Consider the following 18,079-nt stretch of genomic DNA (forward strand, 5'->3'; position numbering starts at 1 on the left):
ATACACTGCTTTGGAGAACCTTACCCCAGCCCTGCCAGATTTAGATTTGTCAAATGCCTACGGAATATATTGCTTCAAAATTTCATTGAGCCAATTTGTAACAGTACTCTGGCCAGTCCTAAGGGTTAACTTGTTTGAAGGTAACACACTCCTTCCTTGCTGACCTAAAGCCCTTAATCTATAACAGAATTAATTTACTTTCTTTGAGATATATAGACCACTAGCCTTGGGGAATGAAATACCAGAGCTTTCCCAGGCCACAGAGGCCAGTGAGTCTGTTTGAAGCTATTTTGGCTTTTTGACTAACCCAGCAATATCTTAACAAAATTTCTCTTTTTTAAGGTTACACAAATGAATTTACTGACCTCACTTTGCACACCTATAGACCTTGCCCTCCTTTGCAGAAAGAATACAGTACTCTTGCACAACCACTGGTTACCATAGAATCAGACCTTCTTATACAACCACCCCTGGGAACCAAGAAATTAGAACTACAACCTCTGAGCACCATGATGTTTCTGTAGCTGTTATCATTGAGTCTTCATGCAATCAAGAAATGTCACTAATTTAACTATGAATCCCCTTTAAAAATCTCTGGGTCAGGCAAAGGGGGTTGGCCTTTCACCAAGAATCCACCTTCTCCCATGTGGCTGGCCTTTTGGATAAAATTCATATTCCTTACCAATCAAAACTCATCTCTTAGGTATTGGCCTATGGAATGACCAGCAGCAGGACTTGGGTTCCAGTAATAAATTGGCTGAATAAAGTTTTACGTTCTTGTGTAATTTTAGAGTAATCGGCATTCTTAAAATAGCTAAATAGGTCAAAATTCATAACTTTGGTACATTCCCATAGCTCTACTCACACAATGGCTTAAAGAAACCAAATACCATGTTAAATATAAACAGATGAAAGATTATGAAAAATAAGTTGATTTTTATCAAGACTGAATTGTACTACTTGAAAGCCAAGGACATGAAGATATCATAACTGACACCATTCGTAGTTATAACTGATGTAGTAGACCAAACTTATAATGCACTAAAAGGATTCATTGAAAAAGTATACATTTTTATCAGCCTGAAAACAGAGCAATATATTAAGATGAAAACTGTGTATTTATGTATTCTTGAGCTGATAGATCATGGCATACTTAATCAGTTAAATCCTACTAATTAAAGCTAAAATGAATGATACATAGAATTCAAATATTAAGAATATTCCTTAATTTGGGAGCTCTGTTTTGGTTGTTGCTCTTTTCATTAATTTTTATTCAAAAACTTTCTAAACAATTGCTATCTTTATGTTGCCTCGTATGGAGAGAAATGACAGTATGGGTATTAAATTATCATATCATGTTTTCTTTAGAACACATGTTAATAAAAAAAAGAACACATGTTAATGAAAATAATGTGAAACTCATTATTTCTGGCATTGCTCAGAGCAGTGAATGAGTAAATTAGGAACAGCACTTTCTAGGGCATAAGAGATACAATTGATGAGTCTACCCCAGCATTCTAAAGCCTGCATAATTTTTAAAATAGAATATTCTGCAATTAGTACTTCATCTGTTTCCACAAGAATATAATCTGATCTAGAAGAGCATTTAAGAGGGCTTAGCAAACAAACAAACAATAACAAACAAACAAAAAACTTAGCAATTGTGTAAAGTCCTTTGAAAGGAATAATTCTAAGTATCATTGTCTAAAATTTTCATAAATTATAAGTAGAAATGCAAATGAATTGGAAGGCTTCTGGTGCATCTTCCATAATCCAAGCTGAGTGGTAAAGTAGCATTTTGGAAAAGAAGGAACTTAAAAAGGAGAATCTGAGTAATACAGATATATATATATATATATATATATATATATATATATATGAATTTCTGCCATTAATTTGATATAAATCTTAATTCTGTGAGTCTTACTTAAATTTTCAGGAAAGGGGGAAGTTGACTCATTTAGATCAGATATATGTTCTCAATCTAGTTATCTATGTTTGGGGAAAGAGAGGAAGGTCACACAGCAGATTCTGATTGACAGAGACAATAATTCATCAGTGCAGAGGCTGAGACTACACCAAAATGTCTACCTTCTATTCAGTCTAAAGGAAAGCTCCTATTTAGATAACCATCAGGGAAAATACTGAGAATTGTATTTACTCCTTCTTTGCAAGTTACATTGTGTTCTTTTCTTTCCTTTGTCCAATTTATCTGAGTGTTTACTATTTGTTTTTTCCTCATAAATCTCATAGATGTATTGAAATTAATAAGTTGCCTTTTTGTTCCTTTTGCCTAGTTTTCTAGAAAATTGTTTCATTGCCCCCTCCAGCTGTCCCATATGTCTGTTGTTTATCAATGCTATTAGTATCATTTTTCATATTTATAAACATATCATTTCTGATTTTTCTCCTGAGATTGCTCAGCTAGCATGGTGTGTCCACCTGCTTGAATCAGCCCTGATGAATCATGAGGTCTACTACACAGCTATAATCTGGCGATTTCCTTGATCTCTTATTTTTAGACTTCTCTTAGTTGCCATCTATGTAGAAATCCTATAGAACCCGGTATAGAACAAATAGCTCGTTTCCTGGATTTCATGTTTTTCTCTTTTGTATTTCTTGTCCTTTTTTTTTTGCAGAATAATACAAACTGAACTGAATATTTAGGCAGAGTTCATAGTAGGGCAATTTTTGTTTAAGTTTTAAAATGTTTTTATCTTGGGATGCCTGGGTGGTTCAGTGGTTGGGCGTCTGTCTTGGGTTCAGGGCATGGTCCCCAGTCCGGGGATGGAGTCCCACATCAGGCTCCCTTCGGGGAGCCTGCTTCTCCCTCTACTTGTGTCTCTGCTTCTCTCTCTGTGTCTTTTTTTTCTCTCTCTCTCTGTCTGTCATGAATAGATGAATAAAGTCTCTAAAAAAATGTTTTTTATCTTAATTCCTGACTGGAATAAGAATTCTGAAATAAAAATAATTTCAGCCAGGATATTGAAGGCATAACTTTGTTGTATTATAATTTTTTGATAATTTTTCTAAACTGGTAATCCTTATGTCTTCACTATATAGTACTCATATTATGAACAGGATATCCAGACAAATATAACAGAGAATAAGGACTCTTTGCCTAGTGCTTTCTAATAGGACATATTTCTGCCTGAATGTGATAGCTTTACATGCAGTGTATATAGTCATACTGTTCTATTTCCAGAAATATCAGTCAGGTAAATATTGTTTTATCATATCCAGTAGATTATGTAATCATCAATTGGTATCAAAGATAAGTCAAACAAAATTAGATAAGATATTAAACTTAAAAGATTAGCCAAGAAAGGTAACATCCAAGTAATAAGAGTTCCAAGAAAGGAAATGAGAAAATGGAGAAGGGAAAATATCTCAAAAGTATCTTCATTTAGTTGTGAATCTGAGGAAAGCATAGCTGATGAAGATGGCCTCCTCATCTTGGTCCCCAAATCTATCTTTCTTATCTTGGCAAATGCTCATATCTTTTCCCTAGTTTATATTACAAACCAGAGAGCCTACATCTTCTTTGTTAGAACATAAAAGATTCTATATCTTTTACTTCTTTATTATCCAATACTCTGTATCCACATGATAACCAGCTCAATTCAAACTCTCATCATCCTGCACCCAAATAATGACATGCTCTCATGAATATCCTTTTTACAACAAAGTTATTCCCTCATTTCTCCACTAATACTACTCTTATTCTAAATTGCAAATATTACTTCATAACACTAACACTTCAGTATATCTCTGTGCCCTAAATACATAGCTTTAATTTTTATAAACACTTCATAAGGACTTTTTTTGACATAGCCCTTGATTAAATGTCAAGAATTCCTATATAGTATTCTTTGCCCTTCTCAGTATCTTTACTACCAGCCTTACACAGTAACTTACAAATCTTTGAATGTTCCTTTGTCCACCTTGTCTATTTGCTCTAATTGTTAGGTGTTCCCACCAATGAGTTGATAGATTTTTCCTCATCACTCTTATTTAAGTTAATTCCTACTGTTACTAATCTTTCAATTAATAATAATCCTCCAAAAAGCATCTTAAAAGATGACCAGAGTTAGGGCTTTGGGTATATCATTTACTTACACAAAGAAACTTTTCTAATATGCTCTATTGTGATTGCAGTTTCTCACTAAACTTGGTTCCATTAAATTTTGAGTCATTTGGAGGTAGAAATTGTATTTACTTCATCTTGGACTAACAGCAGGTACAGACATGTGGTATAAAGTAGGTGTGAAATAAGTATATGTTGAATAAATAGATGAAAAATTGGGCAAATTCTCAACATTTTTCTTTATTTATAGAAGAGAAACACTAAACTTGCAGTTCCATACACTGCTGCTGAGATCAATCCTACTAAGGAAAACAACACAGTTTCTTAAACAGGATCAAAAGAGCTTTGCATTTGGTAAGCTTTGAAGGATTTTTGTTATTTTTTTCTGCTATGATACCTATTGTCATACCAGCTGAAAATGTTAAAGTAGTTCTGTAAATGAATCTGAAATTTACAATTTTGGTTGGATATGACACATTTCATGTTTTCAAGGTATTATAGCCAGGCAATAATTGCTCACAGTACTAGTCTTCCATAATACATTGACATCTTGCTGTGGATTACTCATTTCACTAAATGACACAGTGTTCCCACTGTCAGCTCACAGTGTTTACACAACAGATGTACCTCAACAACTTAAAATTATCTTACCTAGTAACAGAGGAAATTTTATATTGGAGATTATATAACAGTTCTGAAGCTAACTTCTAACTTTGCTTATTTAATCAGGCAAATAAAATATATTCAGAATTGAATATAGCATTGGAGAAAGAGGCTCCACATTTTCTTTCAACTTTGAGATTTTCTTTAGTAAATACTGTACATATGAATAAGATTACTAGTAAGAACCCCAAGAACGTCATCAGTTTTAACTCCAGGACATGAAAAAATAAGTTTGAAAGCATTTTCTATCTGCTTTTTCCTGGAACTCCCAACAACTCTATATGTGAAGGCCAAAGCATTTTTGTCCTTTTTATGCCTAGGAGTTAACAGGAGGTATCTTATGATCCCTTCTATACTTTGAGCACTGAATTTTCTGGTAATTACTTAGTGACCTACTATTAACAGATTAGAAGATCTTATTATGCAAGTCTTTCTCTTTCCTTATCCTACGTAAATTTTTAATTTTGTATCTGTGGATCTGTTGTACACTTAAAGGAGAAATAATAAGCTTGAACTACAAATCCCATCATTACTGAAGAGTATAAATTCAAAGTTATCTAGAGTTCTTGGACTATTTTCTTTATCTTTTCTGGGTAATTTTACTATGACATCAATATTTACAGCATAAACTAATCATAGCTTCAAAATAATAATTGCACAGAATAATAACTATGTGTATGCTGCTAAGTCTCAATATTTCTCTAAGTTCTTGGCAGCATTTTAGACCTTCAAGATTTTCATTTTATTTTTTATTTTTTTTATTTTTTTAAATATTTTTTTCTTTATTTATTTATGATAGTCACACAGAGAGAGAGAGAGAGAGAGGCAGAGACACAGGCAGAGGGAGAAGCAGGCTCCATGCACCAGGAGCCCGACGTGGGATTCGATTCCGGATCTCCCGGATCGCGCCCTGGGCCAAAGGCAGGCGCCAAACCACTGCGCCACCCAGGGATTCCCAAGATTTTCATTTTATTTTTTATTTTTTAAGATGTTCATTTTATATTCAATTTTTATGCAATGAGCATTATTGTTCCCAGAGCACTAAACAATATGCAATTGCAATTGGATAGGTATATATCAAATGACTTTTAGAATCTAAGAAGTTTCTAGATTCTACACACTTCCTGGGTTAATTTAGCACCAATTTAGAAAGTAACTATTCATTAAAAAAAGTTTGATGTGAATACAACCTAATGCTTAGAATAGTTACACAAATACATGACGTGGAAAACAAAGCAAAGCAAGATGTATCTTATTAAATTGTATCAACAAAGATTTATGGAATAAAGAGAATTACTGAGTCTATGTGTCTCTAGCTTAAATATCTGAGAACTAAAATTATAATCTTTTGTCAAATTAGAATAACTATTTTATGTATTAAGGGTTTTTCCAGTATTTAAATAATCACATCAAGCCCCAAGTGATAAGTATCCCCTGTGTCATATAGTGAAATTAATTTATCTACAAAATCTTATTGAACCCTAAATTTTGAAGATCAGTAATTTTTTGAAATATTTCCATATTTTGTACAGCATTCCAAAATTTACCAACCTCTATGTTATGCTAACTGAAATTCCAGTATTGTCTTTCTGTGTTTTATAATATCACAATTTAGGCTGAATATGTATTTGTATTTTTATGAAAGTTTAAATCCCACCTTCCATCAGCCACATCACAGTTCCCTAGTGTCTCAGATTCACAATCTGTAATCTTGTAAAAACAATTCAGTGTGACCACTCATAGTAAACATTGCTTTTTGTCCTCCCCACCCTAATTTATAGCATCTTTGCACTTCTGTCCTTCTGTAATGCTGCCTTAGATTTTGATATAGCTTGATGCCACTCTCAACTATATGGATCGACCTTGAGTGACCAAGAAATCATGGTAACCTATCATTCTTACAGGAAATTCACATGAATTGGTTCACAGTAAACCCCAGGATATATTTTCAGAGTTGGTAAAGAAAAACTCTTCCTTTTAAAAGTAGGAATATTTTGACATGATGTTTGAAAGTGCTTCTGCTATTTCTGGGAAGTCCTCTTAAGGCCAGATACACAAGTGGAGAATGGCAGATATAGGAGGAATTCTCCAGAGATTCAGAACCTTTTGTATTGCATAACATTTGGGTCAAATGGCGTTTAAATTTGGATACACTCCTAAACTTTACAGTTACTTAAACTGATAAATTATGTTTCTTGTTTAAGCCTGTTTAATTCCAATTTCTATTACTAATAGCAAAATTCTTTTTTTTAAAAAACCCTGATATGCTATTTTTCTTTTTTTTTTTAACTAATTGTATGATGCTAATCAGCAGAAAGTGAATTTTCTATGTAGGAAGATGACTAATCCATGTAGCAAAAATAGAAGGAGAACAATAATTAAAGAAAAAAAAAAGATCATCCTTTGTGAAAGAAGAAGTTTCTTTCATTATGGTTAAGACAAAAACTGCATATGGGAAGAGAGAGTACTTAAGTAACAGGAGACATTTATATCATCTTCTGTTGGCATCTACTGTTTGTTTTCTGTTTTACTTTTGTTTATAATTGTCACTTCAACTCTGGAATTAACTTGACCTACTTTTAATTATCACTCAGGCAATATAAATATTCTGATCGCACTTGATCATAGATTTCCATAAATTAACTGATAGCAAGAGTAAGAAAAAGGAATATCTCTGGACTATATGTTACTTTTTTATGAATATCTTACAAAGAAATGGTTCATATCTATCTCTAGGTCTGTTTATCTATTATCTATCAATCTAGCCATCTGTCATCTTTCCTGCCTATGTACCTATCTCTGTGTGTGTACATATATATAGGGAGCATAGGTAACAAGCTGTTTAAAGAAAATCAGTGGATCATCCTGATTTTCAGATGAGTTGCTTATCTATAAAGATAATGCAAAAGAAGCTATGTGAAAAACAAAGTCTTTGAATCCTTAAAAGAATTTGATAAGGTTGTAGGGTAAAAGGTCAACATACAAAAAATTCTATTTAGTATATATACAGTGAAGAACTAAAATATGAAATTTAAAAAATTAAGTACATATCAATAAATGAATTACTTGTATAGAAATCTAATATACACACTCATATGGCATCTAAGTGGGGAAAACTATAAAATATACTGATTAATGAAATAACTAATATAAATAAATAAATGCATGTTCGTAGACCAGAAAATTCAATATTGTTAAGATGTCCTTTTCTCCAATTTGTTGTATGGATTCAAAACAACTCCAGTTAAAATCTGTACAAGCTTTTTTGCATATATTGAAAAATTTATTCTAAAATTTATGTGGGGAACACCTGGGTTCCTCATTCAGTTAAATCAGTTAAATGTCTACCTTCAGTGACTGGGTCATAATCCTGGGGTCCTGGGATTGAGTTCTTCATTCCCTGCTCAGTGGGGAGTCGGCTTCTCCTTCTGCCTCTTTCACCTGCTTGTGCTGTCTCTCTCAGATAAATAAAATCTTATAAATAAAATTTATATGGAATACCAAAGGACTAGAATAGTTGAAACAACTCTGAAAATAGACCCAAAAATTGGAATATCATAATAGCTGATTCCAAGTTTTATTATAAATCTGTAGTAATCAAGACAGTGTGATATGGATAAAAGTATAGATTCATAGACCAATGGAACAAAATAGAGAGTCCAGAATTAAACCCAATATTATTTGGCTGATCTTTGACAAAGTTGCAAAGGCAGTTAGTTCAGTGGGCGAAAAAGAGTATTTTTAACGAATAGCATTGGAATAGTTTGAGTTTCATGTGCAAAAGAGAATGAATTTTGCTATAAATAAATTCCACACATCATACAAAAATTAACTCAAATGTTTCATAAATCTTAATGTAAAATGTGCAAATATAAAAAGGCTCAAGGAAAACATGGGAGTAAATAAGTATGATTTTCACTTGGCAATGAATGTTTAGATATAACTCCAGAGTCATAGTCCTTGGGAAAAACAATAATATAGAAGTCCTAGAGTATAAAGGGAAAATGGTAACTTCCAAAGAACTCTGGCCAATAGTACCTTAACTAAGTAATTAAGATTAACATCACTGGTGATGCCATGTGGACATCATTACCCCCTTATATGATGTGATAGGCATTTCACCTCTGTTGTATTTTTTCCAAAACCTGTAACCCATTTCCAAACATCAGATAAACCCAAATTTGGGTTATTTTACAAAATATTATTCCTTTTACTCAGAACTCTCTGGGCTGAGGAAAGCAAAGACAAGAAACTGCTCGCAGACCAGAGGACATTTAGGAAGTACGGTATCTAAATAAAATACAATATCCTAGATGAAATCCAACAACCGAAAAAAAAAAAAAAAGGCATGAAAGAAAAACTGGTGAAACGCAAATAGTCTGGAGTTAGTTTTAAAAAATCAGTGAAAAAATAAATAAAAATAAATAAATAAATCAGTGAATCTAGGTGAAGGTTATAGAGGTGTTTCTTGTATTTAAAACGAACAAACTTAGGGGTTCCTGGCTGCCTCAGTTGGTAGGACATGTGACTCTTGATCTCGGGGTTGTGAGTTTGAGCCCCATGTTGGGTGTAGATATTATTTAAAACTAAAAAAAAATATTTCAAAGATATATATGTAAAAATTCATGTAGGTAAGTTATTAATTCTCACTGATTACCATAGTAAAACTATTACTAATGTTTCTAGAAAGAAGATTTTGGCTCTAAAGAATCATCATACCAGTGAATTTAGTAAACTTATTATGATATATACGATTTATTTGAAGTCAAAACTAACTGAAAAATCTTTAAGAAAACAACCATATGAAAAGTTTGAGTATCAACATTGAAACCATGTCACACAAGACAACAGCACTCTGATTATCTTTCAACAATTTCACTCTTTAGTGTTAGTATCGTCTCTTAATATATTACGTAATATACTTTAACATGCAATGCACAGTATTCTTACAGAATAATAGAGCAACTTTTGTTTACTATCATGGTCATTTTTTGCCATGGGGGGAAGAAACCCAAAGTAGAAAAAAAATTTCCTGTAATATAATAATAACAAACCCAAGATATATTCATTTGCATATTGTAAGCTACTAAAGAAAGGAAGGCTTTGGGTTGATATTAATATAATGTTATTAATTTGTATCTTGGAAACAGATGTCTTATTACTTATAACTTCCTTCTGGGGCAGAAATTATTGATTTATCCCTTTTCAGGGATTTTTAATTGTGCTACTCATAAACTTTTAAATATACCCTTTTTTACCAAGATGATTAAAAAATATATAGTTGTTGATTTTCAGCCAGTTTCAGCACCTCTCAGGACATACTATAGTACTGTCAGGTACTCCAGTTGACCTCTCCCTATCTCTGCCCCTGCCCAACACCTAACAACAAGAGGGTTAATTTCTAGGGTATAAAAAAGTTCCAAAAACCCTACTTTCTGGGCTTTGCTCCTTGGGCAAGTATTTTGTTTCATCCATAGTATTGACCTATTAGAGAAAAAGTATTCTACAGGCCACCATTTCCTCAACTGTGTGAGACAGAATAGTGATTCTAGAAATATCAGTAGGTATACCAACAAAAGGGTTTTTATGCAAAATGGTACATGAAAAACTTTATGTTTTTCCTCTTTGGAAAATTCACATACACATAAGCATTTTTAAGACTCTGAGGTATCTTATCATAAATAAATCTATTTAGTTTGATTAACTTGATGTTTCAAGTTGTATTTGAAAAGGTCACAATTAGTTCAAGGTTACGTATTTACTAGCCACAGAATGCTATTAGGTAATGTTCTGTGTAACACAATATAAAAGTGCTACTCTTAACAGCACTCTTTGGTTTATTTATTCATTGAATGCCAAAATATATTTAGAAAATATTTTGCACAATAAAATTTATAGAAATAGTTCATATTTTATTCTTCTTAGAGCTGCTCAGATAAGAATTCTATGCGGACTGTGAGTATTGTGTAAGCTACCTCACTGTTCTGAGGCATCTCCTTTATTCTTGAAAAGTGGTATAAATACATCCTTAAATAAGAAAATTAAGGGATGCCTGGGTAGCTCAATGGTTGAGCATCTGGCTTTGGTTCAGTTAGTGATCCTGGAGTCCTAGGATCAAGTCCCACATCAGACTCCCCAAAGCTTGTTTCCCCCTCTGCCTGTGTCTCTGCCTCTCTCTCTGTCTCTCTCATGAATAAATAAATAAAATCTTTAAAAAAATAAGATAATTACTTTAAGATTTTATATATTTATTTGAAAGAGAGAACAAGCAGTGGGAAGGGGCAGAGGGAGAGAGAAAGAAAAAAGCAGACTTCCTGTTGAGCAGGAAACCCGATGTGGGACTCAATCCCAGGACCTGGATGGAGATCATGGCCTGAGCTGAAGGCAGATGCATAACCGACTCAGCCACCCAGGAGCCCCAAGAAAATTCATTTTTTAAGAAAATTTATTTTTAAAAAGAAAATCTAGTAATGCTAGTTTAATCATTAATTCTAGTAGTTTATCAGATAATAGTAGTTTATCAGATTATATGCTGAAATATGCCTATTATAACATTTTTTTGAAGAGATGACTTATGCACATTTATAAGTGACCGATATTTTCAGTTTAGGCTACTGCTAGTATACTCCACTGTAATATGAAGAGAAGCATGGGAATTAGAATGGAATTAGACATCCCCTACTAGGGCAAACCAAATAGTTGTCAGACTCTCGATTGGAGGGCCTGAGAGAAGGGTTTTGCTCGTACATAAAACACAGGATCCAAACGGTTAAGATAATAACATTTTACATTTTAATAGTTCATAGCAGAAATTCCAAAACTATAGTGAGGGACCCAAAAAGGTAAATAGAATAGATTGTACTCATCAACATATGCCATTAGGTAATAGGAACCTCTTCTCAGGAGTGAGTTTTACCAGAAAAAGAGTCTAAGTCTTGAATTGGCTGACTGTCTAACAAGAACTTGTGAACAAAGAATAGCTTTCTTGGGGCACCCAGGTGGCTCAGTGGTTGAGCATCTGCCTTTGGCTCAGATGGTGATCCCAGTGTCCTGCGATCGAGTCCAGCATCAGGGTCCCCACACGGATTCTGCTTCTCCCTCAGACTGTGTCTCTGCCTCTCTCTCTGTGTCTCTCATGAATAAATGAATAAATAAAATCTTAATATGGTTTTCAGAGGATCCCTGGAGGGCTCAGTGGTTTGGCGCCTGCGTTCGGCTCAGGGCATGATCCTGGGGTCCCGGGATTCAAGTCCCACATCCGGCTCCCTGGGTGGAGCCTGCTTCTCCCACTGTCTCTGTCTCTGCCTTTCTTTCTCTCTGTGTCTCTCATGAATACATAAATAAAATCTTTAAAAAAATTAAAAAAGAATAGCTTTCTTGTGATGATAATTATGGCAAAGGAAAAATAATTCTAGTAGCAATAACTGTTAGTACCAGATCTTCCTGATTATCAATGGCCTGGATTACTATGAAGACAGACTTAGTTTATGAAATACCCATCGTATTATATTTTCATAATATATTGCAACATTTTTCTCTTAGTGGAACTGGGGTCAGAGGATAAGTTCTCAATTTTCATTCCAGTTGTGGGGCCTGGAAGCTTGGTAGTGTGAGGCCCAGGCAAGAGGGTGAATGACGTGGACAGAGTCTTGGGATGAAGCTGGGAATGTGGTAGACCACACTGGATTGGAAAATATATTTTGGTAAGTAATTTTTAAGTGTTGTAATGAAGCAAAATAAAAAGAGGTTGATTTCTGTTAAAATGGTTTATGATATCAAATTATAATTTTATTTGAATAACGAAGAAGCTGAGGTTTGGAATGTGTTTAATCACTTTGGATTTTTTTATACAGTAGGTTATAAAAACTTTCAAACACTTTTCTAAATTATGAAGTAGGAATGATAGGATTCATTTTAAGATGTCAAATCTTGAGACATGGTTAAGTTTGCACCTAAAAAACAATGAACTGTTTCCACAGCCAGCTGTACACTATTTGTCCCATTATGTAACATTTACATTGGAGGTTATTAAACATTTTAAATAAAAACATAAAAGCAATGCATTGCTTAGACTATGGTTCTTACGATATCATGTGATTTAGCTGTGATTATTTAAAAAATAAAAAAATGCAGTGCATAATTCAGGACTTCAAGTTGTGTATACAGAGCTGAAGTAATCAAAATGAGTAAGAGACAGACAGAGTGAGGCAAGGAGATAGAGATATCAGGCTCACAAAATAAAGTCCCAAAAATGCTGAGACATAAGAAAACCAGAGTTAAGGGAATAAACCAGACCACCTGGCCCCAGATGTTAGGGGGTATTTTTCTTTGGTGGTACCATGTAATCACAGAAAATGACCAGACCACAAAGAAGTAAATCATTAGGGTGTTATCAAAAGTCCTTGCTCAAACCAAGGCTGCATAAGAATCCCAAGGCCACAAGCTCCCTAGTCAAATTTTCAATAAAAGACCAGCCTAGGAAACCTTCAGTGGCAACATTGTCAGGACCCCTCTCATTTCTGAGAGCTTTCTCTGTATCCTCACTTAATAAAATGTCACTTTACTCACTCTCCTTTGTCCTGAAAAATTCATTCTTCGACTCTGTGAGATAAGAACCAAGCTCTCCTGCTTCAAAAACAGTATGGTACTGGCATAAAAATAGAGATCAGTGGAACAGAATAGAAAACCCAGAAATGAATCCACAGTTACTCTTCAAAAAATAAAGAGTATGCAATGGGAAAAAGATGGTCTCTTCAACAAATGGTATTGGGAAAGCTGGACAGCAATATAAAAAAGAATAAAACTGGACCAAATTTTTACAGCATACACAAAAATAAATCAAAATGGATTAAAGACCTAAATGTGATACAGGAAACCATAAAAATCCTAGAGGAGAACACAGGCAGTAACCTCTTTGATATTTGTTGTAGCAGCTTCTTTCTAGATATGTCTCCTGAGGCAATGGAAATAAAAGCAAAAACAAATTACTAGGACTTCACCAAAATGAAATGCTTCTGAGGTGCCTGAGTGGCTCAGTTGGTTAACAGTCTGGCTCCTGTTTTTTGTCTGGTCATGATCTCAGGGTCCTGGGATCAAGCCCTTAATCAAGCTTTCCACTCAGCAGAGTGTCTACTTGTCTCTCTCTCCTTCGTCTTGCTCTGTCTCTCACTTTAAAACAAACAAAATAAAATAAAACCTATTTTTTTAAAATCAAATGCTTCTGCACAGCAAAGGAAATGATCAACTAAAAGGCAGCCTACAGACTGGGAAAAAATACTTGCAAATGTCATATCTGATAAAGGGTTAGTATCCAAAACATATAAAGAACTTATCAAATCAACACCCAGAAAACGAATAATCAAGTTAAAAAATGGGCAGAGGACATGAATAGATATTTTTTTAAAGAAAACATACAGATGGCCAATAGACACATGAAAAGATGTTCATCATCATTAATCATTGGGAAAATACAAATCAAAACTACAGTGAGATAACCCCTCACACCTATCAGAATGGCTAAAATTAAAAACACAAAAAACAGGTGTTGGATGCAGAGAAAGGGGATCCCTTTTATACTATTGGTGAGAATGCAAACTGGTGCAGCCACTCTGGAAAACAATGTGGAGGTTTCTCAAAAAGTTAAAAATAGAACTACCTTATGATCTAGCAATTGCACTGCTCGGTATATCCCAAGAATAAAAATTACTAATTCAAAGGGGTATATACACCTCCATGTTTATAGTAGCATTATCTACAATAGCCAATTATGGAAACATCCCAAGTGTCTATTGACTAATGAATGAATAAAAAAGATGTACTCTACACACACACACACACACACACACACACACACACACACTGAGGAATATTACTCAGCCATAAAAAGGAACAAAATCTTGCCATTTGCAATGATGTGAATGAAGCGAGAGAGTATGATGTTAAGTAAAATAAGTCAGTCAGAAAAAGACAAATACCATATAATTTCACTCATGTGAAAATAAATAAACAAGCAAAGGGAAAAAGACAGAGGCAAAACAAGAAATAGACTCTTAAGTATAGAGAACCGTTTGATGGTCACCAGAGGGGAAGTGGGTGGGGGGATGGGTGAAATAGGGGTTGAGGATTAAGGAGTGCACTTGTAATGAGTACCCGGTGTTGCATGGAAATGTTGAATCACTAGATCATACCCCCAAACTAACATTATATGTTAAATTTAAATAAAATCTTAAAATACAGTGTAGATTTTTTTGTGTACATAGTATTCTTAGATTCAGTTTTGATTTGGGTTGAAATAAAGTTTTTATGTTTTATTCATTTTATTCTTGAGAATCTGTTCATAACAAATTAAAATGCTTTATGCTCTTATGCTAATGCTGGATAAGTACCATGACCCTCAATTATCTTTTTTCCACTACATACTATGTGAAATCATACAATAAATCCATGTTTAATGCATCCTTTGAGATCTGAAGCTGCTTAAACCTGAAGAAAGAAAAGCTAAATTATTGCAGCATGGGGATGGTTATAGCATAGGAGTCTCTGATCTTTATATGAGGTGCATTCCCCAGTATGTAATTCAAAATAAAAACAGGATGCTTGGGAATCATGCTAAAGCCATATATTACTGAAATCACTGTCATGTTCTTTTTGAGAAATATCTATAATTCAGCTAATTGTAGGTGAGTATAAGTCATATCTTTCTTCTTTTATATCCCAGTAACCACGTTGTTTATAATAATGAGAGCAAGTTTCATTACTCATGTGGAAAACATTTCACATGAACAAATATTTCTTATATTTTCTTTTTCTTTTTTTCTTTCTTTCTTTTTTTAACAAGCAGGCATAAAATCAACATTCAGGCTTTCTATAAATTCTAAGCAATTCTTTCACTTGCACAAAAGACGTGTTTGAAAGCAAATGAAATTACTTAATGGAAGATAAGTAATTTTCCGGCCACATTAGGAAATAGAAGCCACCTTTCTGTGAGGGATACAAATAGTACTCTTTACCTGAAGTGCTACTCTAAAGATTCTGGATATTCCCACTCCTATCAAGGGTAAAGTGCCTATTAAATTCGAACCAGCTATATATCATAAACATCACTCATTTTATCACTAAAAAGTATTGTAATTAATGAGCCCTAGTGCATAGTTAAAATAGAGGTAGTTGAAATGTGTCCTGTAGTTGCCTTCGATATGTGCTCATGTTTAAGATCATTTTGGATCTTAACAAATCCTGGAGTGTGTTTTCCTGATTTGGAAACATTGAAAGTGAACTAACTCACTCTTCGATGGTAGATTAGTCTACCAGATAATTTACTCTGGGGTTGTAAAATAATAGTACTTTAATTCCTGGATTAGGTTAGGGATGTGAGAACAAAGAGTTTGGAATGGTAGCCTAGAATAAGTAACACCTGACTGTGAGCATTCTTTGTTACCATACTGGTTATATTTTATCAGTGGAATTCAATTACTTCCTCTTAATTATTTAAGGAAGACTTGCTCATAGAGTCAAATAACTTTTTTTCCAGAAAGAAAATAATGTTTACAGAGAATCAGTAACCCTTTTTGGGGAAAAACCTATTTCTCTGATGGATCTTAATATGAGTGAAATGACATGGATAATCAAAAGTTAAGATTTGGGGCACCTGGGTGGCTCAAAGGTTGAGTATCTGCCTTTGGTTCAGGTCATGATCCTGGGGTCTTGGGATGGAGTCCCACATCAGACTCCCTAGAGAGAGTCTGCTTCTCCCTCTGCCTATGTCTCTGCCTTTTTCTCTGTGTCTCTCATGAATAAATAAATAATTTTTTTAAAGTTAAGGGTTAAACATAGTTTATTTTTAACCTTCATAAAGGATAAACAATTTTTCCAGCATACATACATGCGTGTATATGTAAATATATATTTATATACATGTTATACATGTGTGCATATATATGTATATGTATGTATATATACACACATACATAAACAGATATATATACACATATATATTATTTAAAACTTTAAGTAAACTCATTGGTCATTCCTGTCAACAATGGCAAAATTGCTAGATAATTCTCAGTATTACTTCTACTTCCAGTTACATAAACCTAGTCCACGATATTTAAAGAACATCAATCGGAAGTGACTTATTTTTAACTGTATTGATCAAGATAGGTGAAATTCCAGGCATCCTTCCATTCTGGTTATGATTAATTAACTGTAGTGAAAATACAGTCTGGGAGGAATCTACTAGAAAACCAGACAAAAGATATAAGGCAAGGGTTTTCAGGCAATAGAAAACCATTTAAGCTAGGTAGTACCGTTGAGAAAACATAAACACAAGGCTGGCCCACATTTACCTGGTTTTTCTTCCTGCGACCAAGTTTTGTTGGACTGTGGCTGAGTGACTTGAAGTCCAAACAGAATAGTAGTCTCGGTGAGCCAAGGAGGCATGCTTAATCAGAAATTTTGACTACTAATGCAAATGGAAATCGGGCTGCAGGATACCTCTAGGAGGGGCTGGGCATGGTAGCTCCCTATACGTCCCTGGCCAGACATTTAGTTGTCTTGCATGGTTGGTCTTTTTGAATGCTGTCAAGTGTGCTTCCTGTCATACTGAGTTAAAGGTATCAGAGATCACCCAGAACTCAGACTTGTTGAATTTAGCCTAGTCAGTGATAGAAGACACCTCACTGAGCACTTCAGATATTCAGCTGAGAACACAATAAGGATCACATTTTATTTATTTATTTATTTTAAAATATAGGTCTTTTCTTTTTAATATTTTATTTATCCATTCATAGACAGAAGAGAGAGAGAGAAAGAGAGACAGGCAGAGAGAGAAGCAGACTCCATGCAGGGAACCTGACATGGGACTCCATCCCACGTCTCCAGGATCATACCCCGGGTTGCAGGTGGCGCTAAACCGCTGTGCCACCAGGGCTGCCCAAGGATCACATTTTAAAGTAAGGACTATAACCTTGGACTAAGGAATTTTAACTCTCTGCCAGGAAAAACAAACAAAAAGACCAAACCAAACCCTTTTTAAACAGAACCCAATCTCCTTTCAGTGTATCATTTATGATGCTCACCATAAAACCTACAATTATTGGACACATAAGAAAAACAGAATTTAAGATAACTTAGAGTTCAGATTAGCAAATGAAAGATTTTAGAGCAGTTATTATATTTATTCATTCTCTCTTCCTCTCCCTTGCCCTACCTCTACCTTTTTCTCTTCCTATACCTCCACCTCTCCTATGATCTCTTTTTGATTAAAAATTAAGGGCAAAGATGACCATAATGAGCAAACAGATTAGGATTATCAACAGAGAGAAGGTAACT

This window comes from Canis lupus, chromosome 34, assembly GCF_003254725.2.
Source record: "Canis lupus dingo isolate Sandy chromosome 34, ASM325472v2, whole genome shotgun sequence".
NCBI classification, from domain to species: Eukaryota; Metazoa; Chordata; class Mammalia; order Carnivora; family Canidae; genus Canis; species Canis lupus.